Source organism: Anomaloglossus baeobatrachus, chromosome 12 (assembly GCF_048569485.1).
Source record: "Anomaloglossus baeobatrachus isolate aAnoBae1 chromosome 12, aAnoBae1.hap1, whole genome shotgun sequence".
Taxonomy (NCBI): Eukaryota; Metazoa; Chordata; class Amphibia; order Anura; family Aromobatidae; genus Anomaloglossus; species Anomaloglossus baeobatrachus.
In genome coordinates, this window is record NC_134364.1 from 79,527,613 (window position 1) to 79,547,363 (window position 19,751).

A 19,751-nucleotide genomic window follows, 5' to 3' on the forward strand; every position below is an offset into this window, starting at 1 on the left:
ATGGACAGGCAGCCCGCGGACGGAGGAAAGTGGTGAGCTCTGACCAAAGCTACCGCTAGTCCCTAGTGTCCCTCACCACACTAGATAGGTTCCACACTTATGCGCTGAGCCGGACACCTGACCCTAGGTATGCCGCTGGACCCTAAATAGGGAATGGATGGGATGAGCTCTTCATCAGCCCCACTAAACAACTATAGAAGATGTGGCGCCCTGGACAAGCCAGGATGTCACAGGTACTACAACAACACACCCCACACCCCGGTTAGGCACATCAGTCACACACACAAATCCTTGTTGCCTCCCTCCAGGGGCTGATGTCCACACTGGGTGGGGTGGAGACAGGCGGTTGGCCCCACCCACTGAGGAGTACACAGTCCTGGAGGCGGAAAAGGAAGGGAGTTCTGTGAGGGAGAGTGGTAGTGGAGGAGCAAGGAGTGGTAGTGGAGGAGCGAGAGCAGACTGACCGTGTCCGGGTACGTGGCCCGGGCACCCAAGAGCAAGGTTGGCAGACGGTGGTGACCGTCTGCAGGAGAGGCCGATTGACGCATAACCGTAAGGACCGGGGACGGGCGGTGGCCCGCCGGTACCAAACCGGGGAGCGAAGAGAAGCCAGCACCATTCGTCAGGGCCTACGGTCCCCGACTAGGCTTGGAGTCGCCGTTAAACCAGTCAAATCCGTCAGCAACGGGAACCTCCGGGGTTTCCCAGCAGCAAAGACCCGACTGAAGGCAACCGCTCAACCGTGAAGGGAAATCAGCTACCGCCACAGCTAGAGTTCCCAGGGCCAGAGCCTGCGGGCAAAAAGGGGCTCCTCTGGCAAATACACCGCTGGGGAGCGGGTTACCGGTGGGAAGCCATTGGAGCCGAAAACACATCACAGGTGCAGGGAGAGACAGTCACCGCCAACCTACCGGGAGTGACCACCGCGGCCAGCTGCGGGACCCGTCCATCCAGCCATTTGTTTTACCAGAGACTCCGTCTACGTTATTGGCTGAGTGAGTACCACCGTGCCGTCTGGCACTGCGCTGCCCCCATGACCCTGCACCTCACCAAACCCCGCCATCCACCTTTCAGTCACCATCACCGGGACCACCAAAAAACCCCTACCCACGGAGGGGAGAAAAACATCTCTGCTGCTCCCTGTCATCGCTCCCGGGATCCCCGTCCAGAGCAGCGGTGGTGTCCCAACCTCACCACAACCGTGGGTGGCGTCACTGACTAAATCCCCAAACCAAGCCACCCCTTTTACTCACGGGCGAGGAGCGCCGCTCGAGGCCCCGGATCCGGCCCACCGCTCGAGCCACCGAGCAGCAGCAGCAGCAGCGCCGGACCTGAGCATTAGTGAGCGCAGCGCGCCCTCCCCGCCCGCGACAAAGACACAAGGGACACAAAGGGGGAAAAGCTTGAACTACTTATCAAGAGATGACTCAGGTAGAAGTTCAGCAGAGCTTCCAACAGCGACACCACTTTGGAGAACAAACCACCTACTTGCCACCTCAGCTTGGATGAACTGAAAATATCACCAGCACAGTCCATGTCAAGGAATGAGTATAAAAACACCAAAAGAATACTGATAATCAACAGCTGGGTGGAAGTCGAGCTCCTGCTGGGCCCAAAAGAGAGAGATGAATCCAGCAGGAAAGCTACCTATACCAATGAATACTGACAGCAGGAACAATGGAAAGTCAGGGAACATTCTGTGCTGCCAATCGCAGTGACCTTCTTGGACCCCAAAACAGATGACTTTCTGTCAACAGTGAAATAACACCCATGACATTGTGTCAATAGCTCAGCCAGCACCCTCCTCTGTATATACTTTGGAGAGCTCCTTTCAGTTTGCATGGTTCTGTGAGTTTTATAACATTTTTTTTGTACATCCCCAGTACATTACTACTGGGCTCAATGGTTATCTGTTTTTTAAGCAACTGACATTAAATACATTGAGCGTCCCATCATCCAACAAAAAGGTGCCAGAAAGCTGTTTTACATTGACTACTAGTTGTTTGACTACATCGGCATTCATACTTAGACTGAATTCACAGACAGCCTTGGCTTTGCTCTCCGTTTCACAAATACAGCATGTACTGGGGCATCACGAGTGCTTTACATCATCTTCTGGTTGTCTTTAGCGAGGCAGATTGTCATGGCGTATGAGTGGTGGATAACATGGTCGTGTTCCAACCCCTGGTGACACCAATCACATTGTTGTCTTGTAATGTGAACGATGTCTTTCTTGCGTGTTTAGTAAATATTGTGTCATGTGACGTGTAATGCATTGCATTGTGACGGAGATTGTGATAAGCTTTGATAATGTGATGTGTAATGTTGATGGAATAAAGTATAGTATTTATCTTAGAATGTTTTGTAAGGAGCTTCTGCCCAATAACAGGCCGCAGTGACAGAAAGAGTTAAGTGTTGGGACTAGTACACCCCGGGAGGGGTAAAGTGAAGGGGAAAGTGACTGTTCATTGTAGAAGAGTCAGTGAAGGTGTGCCGCCCCCGCGTCAGCAACCGGGCTGCTCGGATCCGGATCCGCGGTGGCTCGAGGGGCGTCCAGACCCGGGGGTCGTGCGGCCACTCAAATGAAAGGGGTATTTACAGGGGATTATAAATTTAGAGTTTGTGATGCCACCCGTGGTGTGTGGTAAGTTGGAGTACCACCGCTGCAGCTGGGAGTACCCAGGGGCGATGGAGTGGGCAGTTAGGTGTTTAACTCCTCCACGGGTAGGGGGGATGCCCCGGGACTCGGGGATAGTGTTGGGGAGTGCCATTGGGGATGAAAGGGTCACTTGCATACTCACTCAGTCCATAAAGCTGACACCGACAACTTGGTAAACCAAAGTTCTGGACACCGCTGCCGCTGGGGAGAGCACGTTTGGGTTACGTTCCCACTGGTGTTGCCTGATGATCTGTGACCTTTCCCTTGACACTGAGTTCTCTTATTAGTTGGTCCCTGTAGTGTAAAACTAGTCGGGTCCCGCTGCCCAGTGTGGCTAACTGAGGGAGTTTGCTCTCAGGGTTTACGCTTGGGATTTCCTGGACCGTATTTGTGGAAAGTCCTATCCCCCTCGTTCCGCTAGTACCCCAATTTTGGAGCGGGTGGAGAGCGGATCTTGAAGGCTTCGTCCTCATCGGGTCAATTGTCAGGTTGCCTGAAGCTACTCCCTGACCTAGGGTCCATGTACCCCATCGTACCCTGTCCCCAGCCCAGTGATGGTACAAGGCCGTCGACTGTCCTCCTTGACAGTTCCGTGCCCCCTGTCACGATCCCCTGCGACTGGGGGTCCAGCTCCTACTAGGCCCAGTCCACCATCTGCTACCTAGTTACTTCCAAGGAGCCAGGCTCCTGACCTCCTCTCTCCTTCACTTTCTACACTTCACTGGCCTACTCCTGTCACTCCTGACCTCCCCCCAAGTGGGCGACCCTCTTCCACTCAGGCCATCCACTGGTGTGTCTGATGGGTGTGGTGCAGAGTGTTCCTAGGAATTTCATTGGCTGGTATTGGCAACACCATAAGTTGGGGACCCGTAACCAAGGAGTAGGTGGATATTGCACAGGAGGGCAGATTGCACAATACCCTGTGACGACCTGATAGGCCAGGGCATCACAAAGGCCTAATGAGAAAAAGTGAAAGACGTACAGTTGGTTGGTCATGAACATCGCATAGATTGGGTGGTTTGTGGCAATGGAGAGCAGGAGACAGAAGGCAAGATAGTGTGATTCCTGAGAGTGGCTAAGGACACAGAGTGTGAACAACGTTGTAACTAGAGACTGATCTTTAAACAGAGTGTCCCCGTTCACAATGGAGTGAAGGTTAAGTATGTGCACCCCAGCTCCATTTAGTTGAGCCATTCTTAGCTCTCTATACACTAATTTAGGGATTGCTAAACATCCCAGCTATCGTACCTCTAGTGATAAGCAAGTTCTCCCTTATCTTATAAATATAGAGTAAGTTGTTATTTTAGGAATAAGAATAATCTTTTTTCCAAATGGATCTCTCAAAGGTAATAGCTATCACTCATCGTATACCTCCTAAATCTCTGAAAGCTTTGCAGCTAGTCATGGGCGGACCAGACTGTAAAAGTCCGGATCTACGCGGTTTCAAAAGTATCTGGGTGCCAGTTCTGGGCCTGGAGTTCCCAATGATCAGGGTCCGGCAACTAGGGAAATAAAAAAATGAAGAAAATATAAAAATAAAGCAAGTGCGCTATACTGACCGAGGCTCCGGCGTGGCTGTAACTACTCCGAGCAGTGCATCTTCTTCCAGGGCTGCTCATTACTATTCATCCATATTCACTGCTTCCCCCACCTACCAGCAGTCCTGGCATCTGTGATTGGTTTCAGTCAGATGCGCCTCCAGCCAGTGTGACAACGTCTGACTGCTTGTGATCACAGACCCTGTCTGCGGGTCACTATTGTGGTATAAAAATAAATAAAATAAATTGGTCTATGATTCCCTCATATTATGATATCCAGCACAGATAAAGCATACGGCTACAGGGTGCAGTCCCAGGCGTGTGCTTATCTTGGCTGTGGATCAAAGAGGAACCACATACGGCTTTTTAAAAAAAATATTTTAAAATATAATTTAAAAAAATTGTCCCCCCCCATTCTAACACCCAGCCAAGATAAAGCATGACAGCTGGAAGCTGGTATTCTCAGGCTGAGGAGACCCATGCTGATTGGGCCCCGCACCCTAAAAATAGCAGCCTGCAGCTGCCCAGGATTGTTGTATCCATTAGATGTGACAATTTCGTAACTTTACCTTGCTCTTCCCGATTGCCCTGGTGGCAATTTGGGTATTAAGGGGTTAATGGCAGCTCACAGCTGTCAGTAATCTCTACATTAGTAATGGAAAGCATCTATAAGACCAACATTACTAATCTGGAAGTGAAAATAAATACACACAAACACCAAAAAAATCCATTATTTGAAATAAAATACAAGAAGGGCACATAGTAGATAGACCTCTTCTGCTAAAAAGAGGTGGACAGGTAGGAAATCTTTGATGTTAGCGACAAGGTGTAATTATAAACTAAATACATAAACAATATAGTTAATTCTGTTAAGCTGGGACCCAATTTATTGGTCCATATGAAATATTTGAGGTCATTAATCCAGTAGTCTTCAGTTTTAAACTTCCTTCTTCCTGAATACCCAATTTGATCCACAAATCTTTACCTAATATATACCACTATTCTGTTCACCCTGTTAGGAATACTTTTACTCCTTTCTTGGTCAGAGGAGGTTTGGAGTACAAAGTATAAAACAAATTCTAGTAGTGAGCTGGTCCTAACAGTATCTTGTACATTGAAGGAATTATAGGACAGAGGATAGATCTTTGTTGGTGGTTGGTAACATCAATGTCAACAACCTGATCAGGCAATCCCAGCAGTTATTACCAGATTATTAATACACGATTGTGCTTGCCACTGCTCAATACTCGTTCGAGCATCGGTGTGCTTGGGTACGCTCAATACCTGACCGAGCATCGCATGTACTGGAGTGCAAGGCTCGAGTCCCAGTCCCTCATGTTTTGCAGCTGTTAGACAGCCAGTCAACACGTGGGGATTGCCTGCCATACATGGTAATGCCATAGCCTTGTTGGCTACTTGCATTACTGTGATTTGCAGGCCACATTGCGTCTTCAGATCTTATATAAGTCTAAAGGGTGCAATCCTCGGCTCACCTAAGTTTACGGAGAGTTGGCCTAGGAGGAAAGGCTTAGAGTACAGCAGAGTTTACGGAGAGTTGGTCTAGGAGGAAAGGTTTAGAGTACAGCAGAGTTTATGGAGAGTTGGTCTAGGAGGAAAGGCTTAGAGTACAGCAGAGTTTATGGAGAGTTGGTCTAGGAGGAAATAAATATAAAAAGTAGGAAAATCGGGTTTTAGCCGCGCTAAAAAACTACTGTTGTCAGGATATTAATAAAATCTCTTTTTATTTCAGCATTCCAAAGCGTTTCAGAGACAAAGACCGTCTCCTTCTTCAGGGAAAAAAGAAAATCATACTCACAGTTTGCAGACCGGTTACTTATAGAGGAGTCTATACTGCCACATTGATATCTATGACGTCAATGCTCACATGGTATCGAAGTGACTCATAGACACGTGAAACTGCAAAGGAGGAGTGTTTTCCATTAACACATGAAAATAAAGTAAAATAAACATAAAATGTATGCATCAATAAAGGTCATAAATAAAAAGATATATAAATATTGTTTGTTTTTTTCAGAGCGCGTCAATATGTTAACAAACATATGTACTTAATACAATTTGCGAACCTAAAAAAAGGGGGGGGGGAAACATTTGGTTGTACATGCGGTGGTTAGTGACTAACCATTACTCTAAGCTAACCGGTTTTAGATGAAATGAAGATTTAGAAGGTGTCACTGGTATCAACGGAAAAGGAGCATTTAGAAAGATATTTAGAAAAAATGGGGGAAAGAACGTGAGAAGGAGGTGACACGTAAAAATATTTTGTATAGAAATCAAGTGTGATGATTTGATGGGGAAACGTGTGCGCATTAAAATTGTGTTAAAAACATAAATATATACTTGTATAAAAATATGTATATAATGAAACTATAGCCAAGATGTTAGAAATTGTTCCTAGAAAGCAGGAACCAGTGCAGATGAGCAGCGGGAGTGAAAAGGGAAAGAGCGCATGCGTGAAGAGGCTAAGCAGGTTTCAGAGCGAGCCGAGGTGAAGTAACTTCAAACCGTGGGAACTGAAAAGAAAGCGCACGCGCAGAACATCAAATGTAACACAATGAAGGTGACTCAAGTTCAGTGCCGGGAGAAAGCAGCCCACAGCAGGGTCCTGGTAGTAGAAGAAGGACCAGCGTGGGATACATGGAAAAAAGGGGGGGGCTCGTGTGAAAAAAAGGAGGAACATGGGTGAATACACTAGATAAAAAAATAGAAAAAAATATATATCAATTTGAAAGTGAAGTGCAGGTGAAACTAGCATTATAAAAAACATGATATCAGTGGGATATGCCTGTCATGTTATTACAAAGGATAAAAATGTATATGGGGTCCAAGGCTGCATGCTCTTACGCTAATTTATTTATGGGGGTTTTCGAAATGATGCATATAGAGAATGGTCTTTTTGAGGAGGGGATCATACTCTATAAAAGGTTCATCGATGATTTATTCATTATCTGGGATAGTAATTCTTCTGATGTCAATGTTTTTCTGGACCATTTGAATAATAATGAGTGGGGTTTAAAATTTACCTCCACAGTTCATGCTGATGAAATTCATTTCTTAGACCTGATAATTTATCATGAGAGGAGCAAAACATGCACTAAAATCTTTTTTAAAAAAGTGGATGCGAACGGATATATTCACTATAATAGTGAACACTATAAAAAATGGCTAAAAAACATCCCACTGAACCAGTACAAATGAATCAGGAGGAACTGTACCCAAGAAACTGATTTTAAAAATCAAGTGGAGGTCTTGAGGCAACTCTTCAAAGAGAAAGAATATCCTAAATCCCTGATCCAGAAGGCTTACAAAGAGTCCTCTAACTTTAAACAAACAGACCTTGTAAAGCCAAAAAGGGACAGTCATCTCCCATCCAAAGACCATGGGGCACAGAGGGGTCATGCCAGTAGTAAGGGCACAGAGAAAACAAAGTACCAAGACTTTGGTTTGAACTTAATAACCACTTACAGTAGTGACAACATGGCCATAAGGAATGTTCTATCAAAGCATTGGTGCATTCTGCAAAGTGACCCCATCCTCAAATCTATACTACCCCCTGCTCCAGGGATCACCTTCAGGTGGGCCCCTACGATTAAAAATATTCTGGCCCCAAGTAGACTGAGGTCCAAACCAGCACAGCCTAAATTCCTTGCTACAGCAGGTTCCTACAGATGTGGTTCCAGAAAATGTTTATGCTGTAAAAGCATCTGTCATGGCAGGACCTCCTTTTGCTCCTCAAATGGGGACGAATCATTTCAAATAAAAGATCGTTTGTCCTGCCAATCGAATTTTGTCATATATCTTATAGACTGTATTTGTGGCAGGCAGTATGTTGGCAGAACAAGCCAAGCCCTTCACAATAGGCTTAATTCACATTGCCATAACATAAGATCTGGTTTTCTCCTACATGGCCTTTCAAAACATTGTACGATCCAACACAACAAAAGTTTGGATTTTAAGATCACACCTATCGAGCAAATCAGCCCCTTTGTGCACAATAGGTCCGAGGCTCTAAGCCGTAAAGAAACTTTCTGGATCCACAAACTCAATACTTTAAATCCATTTGGTCTAAATGAGGTGGCTGACCTTTTTTATTAGCTTTTAGATATCGGCCTTTTTATCAATTTTTCATTAATTTTCTATTAGATTTTACACCCATTGCAATCCAATTATTTATATTATCATCAGTATTTTGCTCCCCTTGAAGTGTCCCTTTTATTTATATGCATGCATGTATATATATATATATATATATATATATATATATATATATATGTGTATTATCATTATCATCAATTTTATGCATAATTTATATTATATTATACTTTATTTCTTGTTACTTTTTCATGAAATATCAGCATTAATTTTACATCTATTTTTATACAATTTCCATGAATCATATGTGTACAGTGTTGTCCTGTAGTTTAAACTTTGTTTTTAAGTGTTTTATCCCAGCGCGTTTCCATGTATTATTGACATAGTCTCCATTTTAATGCAGCTACGGTATACATTTTTATCCTTTGTAATAACATGACAGGCATATCCCACTGATATCATGTTTTTCTATTAATGCTAGTTTCACCTGCACTGCACTTTAAAATTGATATAGATTTTTTATCTAGTGTATTCACCCATGTTCCCCCTTTTTTTCACACGAGCCCCCCCCTTTTTTCCATGTATCCCACGCTGGTCCTTCTTCTACTACCAGGACCCTGCTGTGGGCTGCTTTCTCACGGCCCTGAACTTGAGTCACCTTCATTGTGTTACATTTGATGTTCTGCGCGTGCGCTTTCTTTTCAGTTCCCACGGTTTGAAGTTACTTCACCTCGGCTCGCTCTGAAACCTGCTTAGCCTCTTCACGCATGCGCTCTTTCCCTTTTCACTCCCGCTGCTCATCTGCACTGGTTCCTGCTTTCTAGGAACAATTTCTAACATCTTGGCTATAGTTTCATTATATACATATTTTTATACAAGTATATATTTATGTTTTTAACACAATTTTAATGTGCACACGTTTCCCCATCAAATCATCACACTTGATTTCTATACAAAATATTTTTACGTGTCACCTCCTTCTCACGTTCTTTCCCCCATTTTTTCTAAATATCTTTCTAAATGCTCCTTTTCCGTTGATACCAGTGACACCTTCTAAATCTTCATTTCATCTAAAACCGGTTAGCTTAGAGTAATGGTTAGTCACTAACCACCCCATGTAAAACCAAATGTTTCCCCCCCCCTTTTTTAGGTTCGCAAATTGTATTAAGTACATATGTTTGTTAACATATTGACGCGCTCTGAAAAAAACAAACAATATTTATATATCTTTTTATTTATGACCTTTTTTGATGCATACATTTTATGTTTATTTTACTTTATTTTCATGTTTTAATGTAAAACACTCCTCCTTTGCAGTTTCACGTGTCTATGAGTCACTTCGATACCATGTGAGCATTGACGTCATAGATATCAACGTGGCAGTATAGACTCCTCTATAAGTAACCGGTCTGCAAACTGTGTGTATGATTTTCTTTTTTCCCTGAAGGAGACGGTCTTTGTCTCTGAAACGAGACGTTGCTCTGTGTGTCACCCCGGGAACGATGAACACAGCTTACCCGCCGGCTATGAGGAAGGAAGGAGGTGGGCGGGATGTTTACGTCCCGCTCATCTCCGCCCCTCCGCTTCTATTGGCCGGCTGCCATGTGACGTCGCTGTGACGCCGAACGTCTCTCCCACTTCAGGAAGAGGATGTTCGCCGCCCACAGCGAGGTTGCTCAGCAGGTAAATATGTGTGACGGCGGTTTAACGACTTTGTGCGACAGGGGCGGGTATGATTGCTCGTGCAATCGCACGATAGATCGTACCGTGTGAAGCCCGCATTAGTTTTACTTTGATTAAATATCTTGAGAGAGTAAAAGGAAAAGGTTGAACTAGATGGACCTAGGTCTTTTTTCAACCTTAGTAACTATGTAACTATGTAAAAAAAAAAAAAAGGAAAAGAGGGAGAAAGAAAAAAGGGAGATTGAAAGAGAGAGGAAGAGGGAAAGAGAGAGAGAAAGAAAGAAAGAAAAAAAGAAAGGATAAAAGAAAGAAAGAGAAAGAAAGAGAGAAAGAAAAAGAAAGAAAATAAGAAAGAAAGAAAAAGAGAAAGACAAAGAAAGAAAAAGAAAGAGAAAGAAAAAGAAAGTAAACGAAAGAGAGAAAGAAAAAGAAAAAAGAAAGAAAGAGAGAAAGAATGAAAAATAAAGAAAGAAAAAGAAAAAAGAGAGAAAGAATGAAAAAGAAAGTAAAAGAAAAAGAAAGAAAGAAAGAATGAAAAAGAAAGAGAGAAAGAAAAAGAAAGAAAACAAAACAAAGAAAAAGAAAGAAAGAGAAATAAAGAAAGAAAGAAAAAGAAAGAGAGAAAGAAAAAGAAAGAGAAAGATAGAAAGAAAGAGAAAGAAAGAAAGAAAAAGAAAGAAAGAATGAAAAAGAAAGAGAGAAAGAAAAAGAAAGAAAGCAAAACAAAGAAAAAGAAAGAAAGAGAAATAAAGAAAGAAAGAAAAAGAAAGAGAGAAAGAAAAAGAAAAAGAAAGATAGAAAGAAAGAGAAAGAAAGAAAGAAAAAGAAAGAAAGAAAGAAAGAAAAAGAAAGAGAGAAAGAAAAAGAAAGAAAGCAAAACAAAGAAAAAGAAAGAAAGAGAAATAAAGAAAGAAAGAAAAAGAAAGAGAGAAAGAAAAAGAAAAAGAAAGATAGAAAGAAAGAGAAAGAAAGAAAGAAAAAGAAAGAAAGAATGAAAAAGAAAGAGAGAAAGAAAAAGAAAGAAAGAAAAAGAAAGAAAGAAAGAAAAAGAAATAAAGAAAGAAAAAGAAAGAGAGAAAGAAAAAGAAATAAAAAAAGAAAAAGAAAGAGAGAAAGAAAAAGAAAGAGAAAGATAGAAAGAAAGAGAAAGAAAGAAAGAAAAAGAAAGAAAGAATGAAAAAGAAAGAGAGAAAGAAAAAGAAAGAAAACAAAAGAAAGAAAAAGAAAGAAAGAAAGAAAAAGAAATAAAGAAAGAAAAAGAGAGAGAGAAAGAAAAAGAAAGAGAAAGATAGAAAGAAAGAAGAGGAAAAGCAGAAGAGATGGAGAAAGGGAGGAAGAGGATTAAAAAGATGTAGAGAGGGGAAGAGAGGAAGAAGTGAAGAGAGAGGGAGAGATAGGAAGAGAGAGGAAGAGGTGAAGAGATGCCCAGAGATCTGTCTATAGGGTGCAGTGCTCCCCATTATTAGGTTACAGACATATTCTATAGGTTCCCTCTAATGACAATCAGCCCATTGTATTCAGGAGGCAGCGGAGAAAGAAAGTGATAGCACAAATAAATGTGGAGCGCTAACAATATTTGTCTGGCTATTGAAGAGCAATATTTGTGCAGAATAGGCGGTGGTGGTGAGGGGACGGTTTACTATGGATGTGGAGTCGGTGTAACATCCTATAAGGGGCACATTAGCAGGGGGCTGCAGCAGCTTCTCCCTCCAGCACCGCACACAGCCATTGCTTGGCTACATATTAAAAGATCAGATGTAATTTGTCGCAGGATTACAATGCTGTCTACAGATTGCTGCCAACTCAATGGAGGAGTCAACTGCAGCAGCAGCAGCAGCGTGCATGACTAATAGCCCATCATGAGCTGGGAGAAGATGGGAGAGGTGAGGGGAAGAGATAAATAGCAGATAACGACATGCTGGAGCTGCGCTATCAGGTAGACAGGATTAATGAGAGGATAAATAATGGCACACTATGGAGAAGTGACAAGTAATGAGGATGGGAAATGAGCTTTTCAAAGAGGCCGAGATGGAAAAATGATAAGAGGCAGATGAGAGAGGAGAGCAGCATTAACTCCTTCTGGGGAGGTGCGGAGAGAGGAGCTGCAGGGGATGAGCACAGAGCTGAGGGGCTCCAGCATGTGAGGGGTCCCAGCCACACAAAGGAGGCATGGGGGGAACTGAGACACTGTGAGAAAGACAAGCCCACCCTGTGTGCGGGGCGCCGCCATGCTGGAATGCACCGGCCGGGAAAGGGTTAACATCACCCTGGGTAATAACGGAGCAACGTTTAGCGAATAGTGTAATGTGTAATGGGATTATCAGCTTATAGGCAAAATTATACACAGGATTGTGCTGGAATAGACAGCTACCTCTGCACACAGCCCAAATGACAGCTTACACTATGCTGAGCTCTTCTCCTAAAACACATAGACTGATTCACAAATATTGTGACAATGATAGGACAGATGTGGGGAACACAGCAACAATGTGGGGGGCAAAAAGGTGCATGGGGGTAATAGGAAGGGGATGATGGCTGGATACATATGTGATAGACAGATAATAGATAAATAGATAGATAGAGGGATAGATAGATAGATAGATATGTGATAGACAGACAGATAATAGATAAATAGATAATAGATAGCTAGAGGGATAGATAGATGGATAGATAGATAGATATGTGATAGACAGACAGATAATAGATAAATAGATAGATAGAGGGATAGATAGAGGGATAGATAAATAGATAGATAGATGGATAGATAGATAGATAGATAGATAGATAGATAATAGAAGGATTGGTAATAGGAAGGGGATGATGGCTGGATAGATAGATATGTGATAGACAGATAATAGATAAATAGATAGATAATAGATAGAGGGATAGATAATAGAAGGATAGATAGATAAATAGAAAGGGGATGATGGCTGGATAGATATGTGATAGACAGACAGATAATAGATACATTCATAGATAATAGATAGATAATAGATAGATAGATAGATAGATAATATAAGGATTGGTAATAGGAAGGGGATGATGGCTGGATAGATATGTGATAGATAGACAGAGAATAGATAAATAGATAGATAATAGATAGAGGGATAGATAATAGAAGGATATATAGATAAATAGAAAGGGGATGATGGCTGGATAGATATGTGATAGACAGACAGATAATAGATACATTCATAGATAATAGATAGAGGGATAGATAGATAGATAGATAATAGAAGGATACATAGATAATAGATAGATAGATAGATAGAGAGATAGATAGATAGATCGATAGATAGATAGAGGGATAGAGAGATAGATAGATAGATAGAGGGATAGAGAGAGAGATAGATAGATAATAGATGGATAGATAGATATGTGATAGACAGACAGGTAGACAAAGGAATAGATAGAAAGATGATGAATAAATAGATAATGGATAGGTAGATCGAAGGATAGATAGATAGGTATATAGATAGATAAATGGATAGGTAGATAGAAGGATAGATAGATAGATAAATGGATAGGTAGATAGATAGATAGGTATATAGATAGATAAATGGATAGGTAGATAAAGGATAGATAGATAATAGATAGATGATAGATAAATAGATAGATAGATAAACTATGTTGAGAGAACACAAGCATTTACGTAATGTACCAGTCTGTAATCTATTTAGAAGTATATAATGTGCTGTATAGACACAAGATGTGCATGGAATATTACAATGTATAAGTATCACATACTTTTCATTGTAATATCTTCCGTTTAATTAAATATCTTACGAATTATTTACGTACATGGTTTGTTGCATACAGTATTTATATGTACATAATGTGATGTGTAGGGCAGAGATAATGTAATGTAGGGGACAGGTATGTATGCACATGATGTAGGGGGCAGGTATATATATAGCTGTATGATGTAAGGGACAGGTATACATATGTACATGATGTGATATATATATATATATACAGTACAAACCAAATGTTTGGACACACCTCACTCAAAGAGTTTTCTTTATTTTCATGACTCTGAAAATTGTAGATTCACATTGAAGGCATCAAAACTATGAATTAACACATGTGGAATGAGATACTTAACAAAAAAGTGTGAAACAACTGAAAATATGTCTTCTATTCTAGGTTCTTCATAGTAGCCACCTTTTGCTTTGATTACTACTTTGCTCACACTTGTCGTTCTCTTGATTAGCTTCAAGAGGAAATGGTCTTCCAACAGTCTTGAAGGAGTTCCCAGAGATGCTTAGCACTTGTTGGCCCTTTTGCCTTCAGTCTGCAATACAGCTCAGCCCAAACCATCTCGATTAGGTTCAGGTCTGGTGACTGTGGAGGCCAGGTCATCTGGCGTAGCACCCCATCACTTTCCTTCTTAGTCAAATAGCCCTTACACAGCCTGGAGGTGTGTTTGAGGTGATTGTCCTGTTGAAAAATAAATGATGATCCAACTAAACGCAAACCGGATGGAATAGTATGCCGCTGCAAGATGCTGTGGTAGCCATGCTGGTTCAGTATGCCTTCAATTTTGAATAAATCCCCAACAGTGTCACCAGCAAAGCACCCCCACACCATCACACCTCCTCCTCCATACTTCATGGTGGGAACCAGGCATGTAGAGTCCATCCGTTCACCTTTTCTACAAAGACACGGTGGTTGGATCCAAAGATCTCAAATTTGGACTCATCAGACCAAAGCACAGATTTCCACTGGTCTAATGTCCATTCTGTGTGTTCTTTAGCCCAAACAAGTCTCTTCTGCTTGTTGCCTGTCCTTAGCAGTGGTTTCCTAGCAGCTACTTTACCATGAAGGCCTGCTGCACAAAGTCTCCTCTTAACAGTTGTTCTAGAGATGAGAAAGTGTGTCCAAACTTTTGGTCTGTACTGTATATATACATACACATATAGCGTGGGGGCAGGTATTTATGGCTGAGCAACGTTTAGAAAGTAGTGCAAATGTTTAATGCGGTTAGAGGATTATACAAAAAATTATACACTGAGTATTGAGCTGGAATAGACACTGATACACCATGATGTGGGGGGAGGTATATATATATATATATATATATATATATAAATATATATATATTATGTGGGGGGCAGGTGCATATACACATTATATATATATATATATATATATATATATATACGCACACACACATGACATGTAGGGTAGGTATATGTACAAAATGTACATAATGTGTAGGGTAGGTATATTTATATATACATGATGTATATGTACATGATATGGGGGTAAGGTATATATACATATATATACACAAGTATATATATAATAGGTACATGAGTAGGAATGAGCGAACCTGAACTGTAAAATTCGGGGTTCGTACCGGACACAGTCTTCAGTGCTACATCTTGAACATAGATTTCTAACTATATGTCCTGTTCCTGTTCAGGTTTGTCATCTGAATAAAGCTTGTGGAAACGGCACAGAGTAGCCAATTAGTGAGCTTTTCCAGTGTGGGTGCTTCCAGCCCATGTCAAGCATTGGCATGGCTGTGATTGGCCGGCACACCACTTGAAAAAAAACCCAAAACCAAATATTTAAAAAAAGACGAGTACTCCCTCTTATTTTTGATAACAAAGTGCAGGTAAAACAGACAGTTGAGGGCTGCAACCCCCAGCAATCTGTTTTACCTTGTCTGGCTATCAAAAAATGGGGGATCCCATGCTGTAATTTTTAACTATTTAAATAAATAATTAAAAATAACAATGGGGGCTCCTGCCTAATTTTGATAACCAGCCAAGTTAAAGCAGACAGCTAGGAGCTGTTATTATCAGGGTGGGAAGGGCTATGGTTATTTGTCCCTTCCCAGCATAAAAATAGCAGCTTACAGCTGCCCTAGAAGTGGTGCATCCATTAGATGTGCCAATTCTGGTGTTTTGCCTGGTTCTTCCCAATTGCCCTTGTGCGGTGGCAATTGGGGTAGTAGGTTAATGGGGTTGATGTCAACTGTGACTTGACAGCTGACATCAAGCCCAGAGGTTAGCAATGGATAGGCATCTATTAGACACCCCTCATTACTAATTTGGCAAGTGACTGGTTAAAAAACACTAACACAGGAAACAATAGTTTATTTAAATAAAGACTCCCCACATGTCCACATTCACCCATTTATTACATAAAAAAATCTTGGAAATTCCGACGATAATTCAACAGGTAATGTCCCATGACACCCATTGATTCCTATGGAGTCTCATTGTGAGAAAGTTCTCAGAACAAGGGTTTATAGGTTACTGCCGGTAAGGAGCAGCCCTGAATTTTCTCACAGGTGTTGACTTCATTACCGCGACCCCGATTCCTGGCGAGAGCGGTGATGATGTCAGTAACCTTCCAGGACCTCACCGCGTTCGCTGAGGATCACAGTTGAGGTACTGACATCAACGCCCATGGAAAAATCGAGGGCTGGCGCTGACCGGAAAAAACCTATGGACCCTTGTTCTGAGAACTTTTTCAGAACAGGACTGCATAGGAATTGATGGGCATCGTGGGACATTACCTATTGGATTATTATTTAATAAGGGGCCAGGTATATATATATATATATATATATATGGACATGATCTGGGGGCCAGGTTTATATGTGTACATGATGTAGGGACCAGGTTTATTTATGCACAGAATATACCAGGGGTCCCACTAAATCCATTGCAATTCTGTCAAATGGGACCTCTATGATTGGTGATGGCACTAGGGGACTATGGAAGTGAGGGACTGGTGCGGTTAGCTGGCAAGTGGGACAGGACCTGCAATAGTTCTAAATCTCTCTGTGACATCCGGTCTAGTAGAATCTCAAAAGGATCTGTCCTTAGGTTTAATCTATGACCAGATGACCCCTCCAGCCATGAGAATGGGCCATGTTTAACATCCTCTGGCTATAGGGCCCTAGTACCAAAAGTTGTTTTATTATCTTACCCCTTAGCTGGGCAACCCAATATAGCAAGTACCTAAAATATGGGAGCCTAGTGTCAGCCCTCTACTCTTGAGCAAACCAATTTAGAAAAGTAACAATCTCAAACTCCTGTTTAAGTGTAAGGTCCCTCATTTGACCAGTCCCATAATTCCCCTCAGAGACTCCAACTCCAGGATGTTGGCCTCATGGTTGCTAGCTCATCGCCATCCAACACGTACAAGGGAACTCATCTGCCTCTGACTACGATAATGTCCCGTTAAGGGCTAACTGACCTTTAATTGAAACACTGGGTATCCCCCCATTTTCCACAAGTGCTAGAATAAGGAAAAGTCCCGCCCTAACATCACTGGGTGTAACAGCAGTTCCTTTACTACTCCGACCTCATGAGACCCAGTGCTGCAGTTCACCTTGATTGTCATGCTGGAGACAGGATAGTCCTTGGCATCGCCGTGGATACAGCGGACATCCACCATTTTCCCAAGTATCAGCCGGAGTGGGAATGTGACCTTTGCTAGGGTTAAACTCCATGAGTGGAAGAGCCACGGGACTAATACACCATTTATCGCCACAGGATATGCCTGCGGACCATCGCCACATTGACAGTCCACACTGCAGACCAGATAAGTGGAATACGAGGAACGCTGACCCATGCTGCAGTTCATTGGCTCTGTGGTAAGAGGACAATGGGCACCTATGTGACCTAGGCCATGACACTGCCAACAAATGATGTCCCCAGCTGGGGACTTTGGCATACCCTCACCCCATCCTTGGAACCTTGGGCACTCTTCACTTGTGGCTCTAGTTTCCCTTTTTTTGAGAGTCAGTCTCTTTTTGGTACACCAGTATGTGGATGCGATGAAGGATAATTTCCCTAAGGATTTCTCAACCACCTGGTACTTTTCCACTAGGCCAACCTGGTTGTCTGCATTTCGGGAATCTCCTTGTTCGACCCAGGTCTGTACTGGTCTTGGAAGGGAGTAACAAAATCTGTACAAAACCATGTGCTCGACTACCTGGGCTGGGGTGGAGGACTCTGGCCTAAAACACTTCCGGATATGATGCAGCAGATTGTACATTTGGGAGCGAACCAGTTGTTTACCTTAATAAGCCCAGAGATGTACTCATTGCGCCCTGACAAAGTAACTCCCAAGCGTACAAATATCTCAGTTTTTAGCTTGGTGTACTCTTTTGATTCCTGCATGGCTTAGTCATAATAATCCTTTTGTGGCTCATCAGTTAGATATGGAGCCATCACCTCCGATCACTGATCCTACAGCAGCTTCTACAGTTCTGTGATCCTTTCAAAAACAGTTAAAGATTCCTCAACATCATCCCCCAGGGTCATCTTTCCCAATGCTCATCTTATTGTCTTCCGATTGTGGGAGTCATTATCTGGACTCGTAGGTAGGGAGGTCAACCTGCCATGAATTCCCTCAGCAAGGAGATCTATGGGCTGCCGCTGTTGTTTAAACACCTGTTGTTGCTGCTGCATCTTCTGTATCAACAGCTTATTGATTTCCTTCTGTGCTAACTTCTGCTGCGCTTGCTGTTGCCGAGCCTGCTGTTGCTTGACGTGCACCAGGTGTTTAATCAGATCCTCCATTTTATATGATCGTGGTTCATGGCTTATAGTTGCCTTCACCCAAAACATTCAGTTTGTCCGAAGCAGTCACACGGTCTACTGGGACTCTTGCCCGCACTTCTAGTACCAATTGTTGTCCATCAACTCACTCAGCTGCAGATCGAGATAGTCACACAAAGGTTTTCCATTTAAATTGTCCTGGTTTATTCTGGCTTCAAAAACCAGGTGAAGGAAATATAACCAACTCTAACAGCCTTTCTTCTGTACACAGGAAACAAAAACAAGCTGCACTACACTCCATATCACTACGGGTCCACCCGCGCACATTCAGGGTTCACTGTTTGCACAAGAGCTAGGACTGGAGGTACTGCTACCTCCATATACAGAACAGAAAGTGATTTCAGAGGCCTTGCTTTTGCCTGCTGGATCACACCCTAGAGTGGACATACAGTACAGACCAAAAGTTTGGACACACCTTCTCATTCAAAGAGTTTTCTTTATTTTCATGACTCAGAAAATTGTAGATTCACATTGAAGGCATCAAAACTATGAATTAACACATGTGGAATGAAATAATTAACAAAAAAGTGTGAAGCAACTGAAAATATGTCATATTCTAGGTTCTTCAAAGTAGCCTCCTTTTTGCTTTGATTACTGCTTTGCACACTCTTGGCATTCTCTTGATGAGCTTCAAGAGGTAGTCACCGGAAATAGTCTTCCAACAGTCTTGAAGGAGTTCCCAGAGATGCTTAGCACTTGTTGGCCCTTTTGCCTTCACTCTGCGGTCCAGTTCACCCCAAACCATCTCGATTGTGTTCAGGTCTGGTGTAACACGCCATCACTCTCCTTCTTACTCAAATAGCCCTTACACAGCCTGGAGGTGTGTATGGGGTCATTGTCCTGTTGAAAAATAAATGATGGTCCAACTAAACGCAAACCGGATGGAATAGCACGCCGCTGCAAGATGCTGTGGTAGCCATGCTGGTTCTGTATGCCTTCAATTTTGAATAAATCCCAAACAATGTCACCAGCAAAGCACCCCCACACCTTCTCCTCCATGCTTCACGGTGTAAACCAGGCATGTAGAGTCCATCCGTTCACCTTTTCTGTGTCACACAAAGACATAGTGGTTGGATCCAAAGATCTCAAATTTGGACTCATCAGACCAAAGCACAGATTTCCACTGGTCTAATGTCCTTGTGTTCTGTAGCCCAAACAAGTCTCTTCTGCTTG

The 19,751-nt window shown here is 42.4% G+C and overlaps 1 long non-coding RNA gene across 2 annotated transcripts in view; it reads left to right on the forward strand.

Moving 5' to 3' along the window:
* Positions 1–19,751, forward strand: part of LOC142257842 (uncharacterized) — a 119,077-nt gene that overhangs the window by 71,049 nt on the left and 28,277 nt on the right. The window contains exon 1 of one of the 2 annotated variants that reach the window (XR_012727662.1): positions 11,767–11,873. The exons of the other annotated variant lie outside the window; for it this stretch is intronic. This is a non-coding gene — a long non-coding RNA (uncharacterized LOC142257842). Of the gene's footprint in view, positions 1–11,766; positions 11,874–19,751 lie in introns of those variants that run through there. 2 annotated transcript variants of the gene reach the window in all.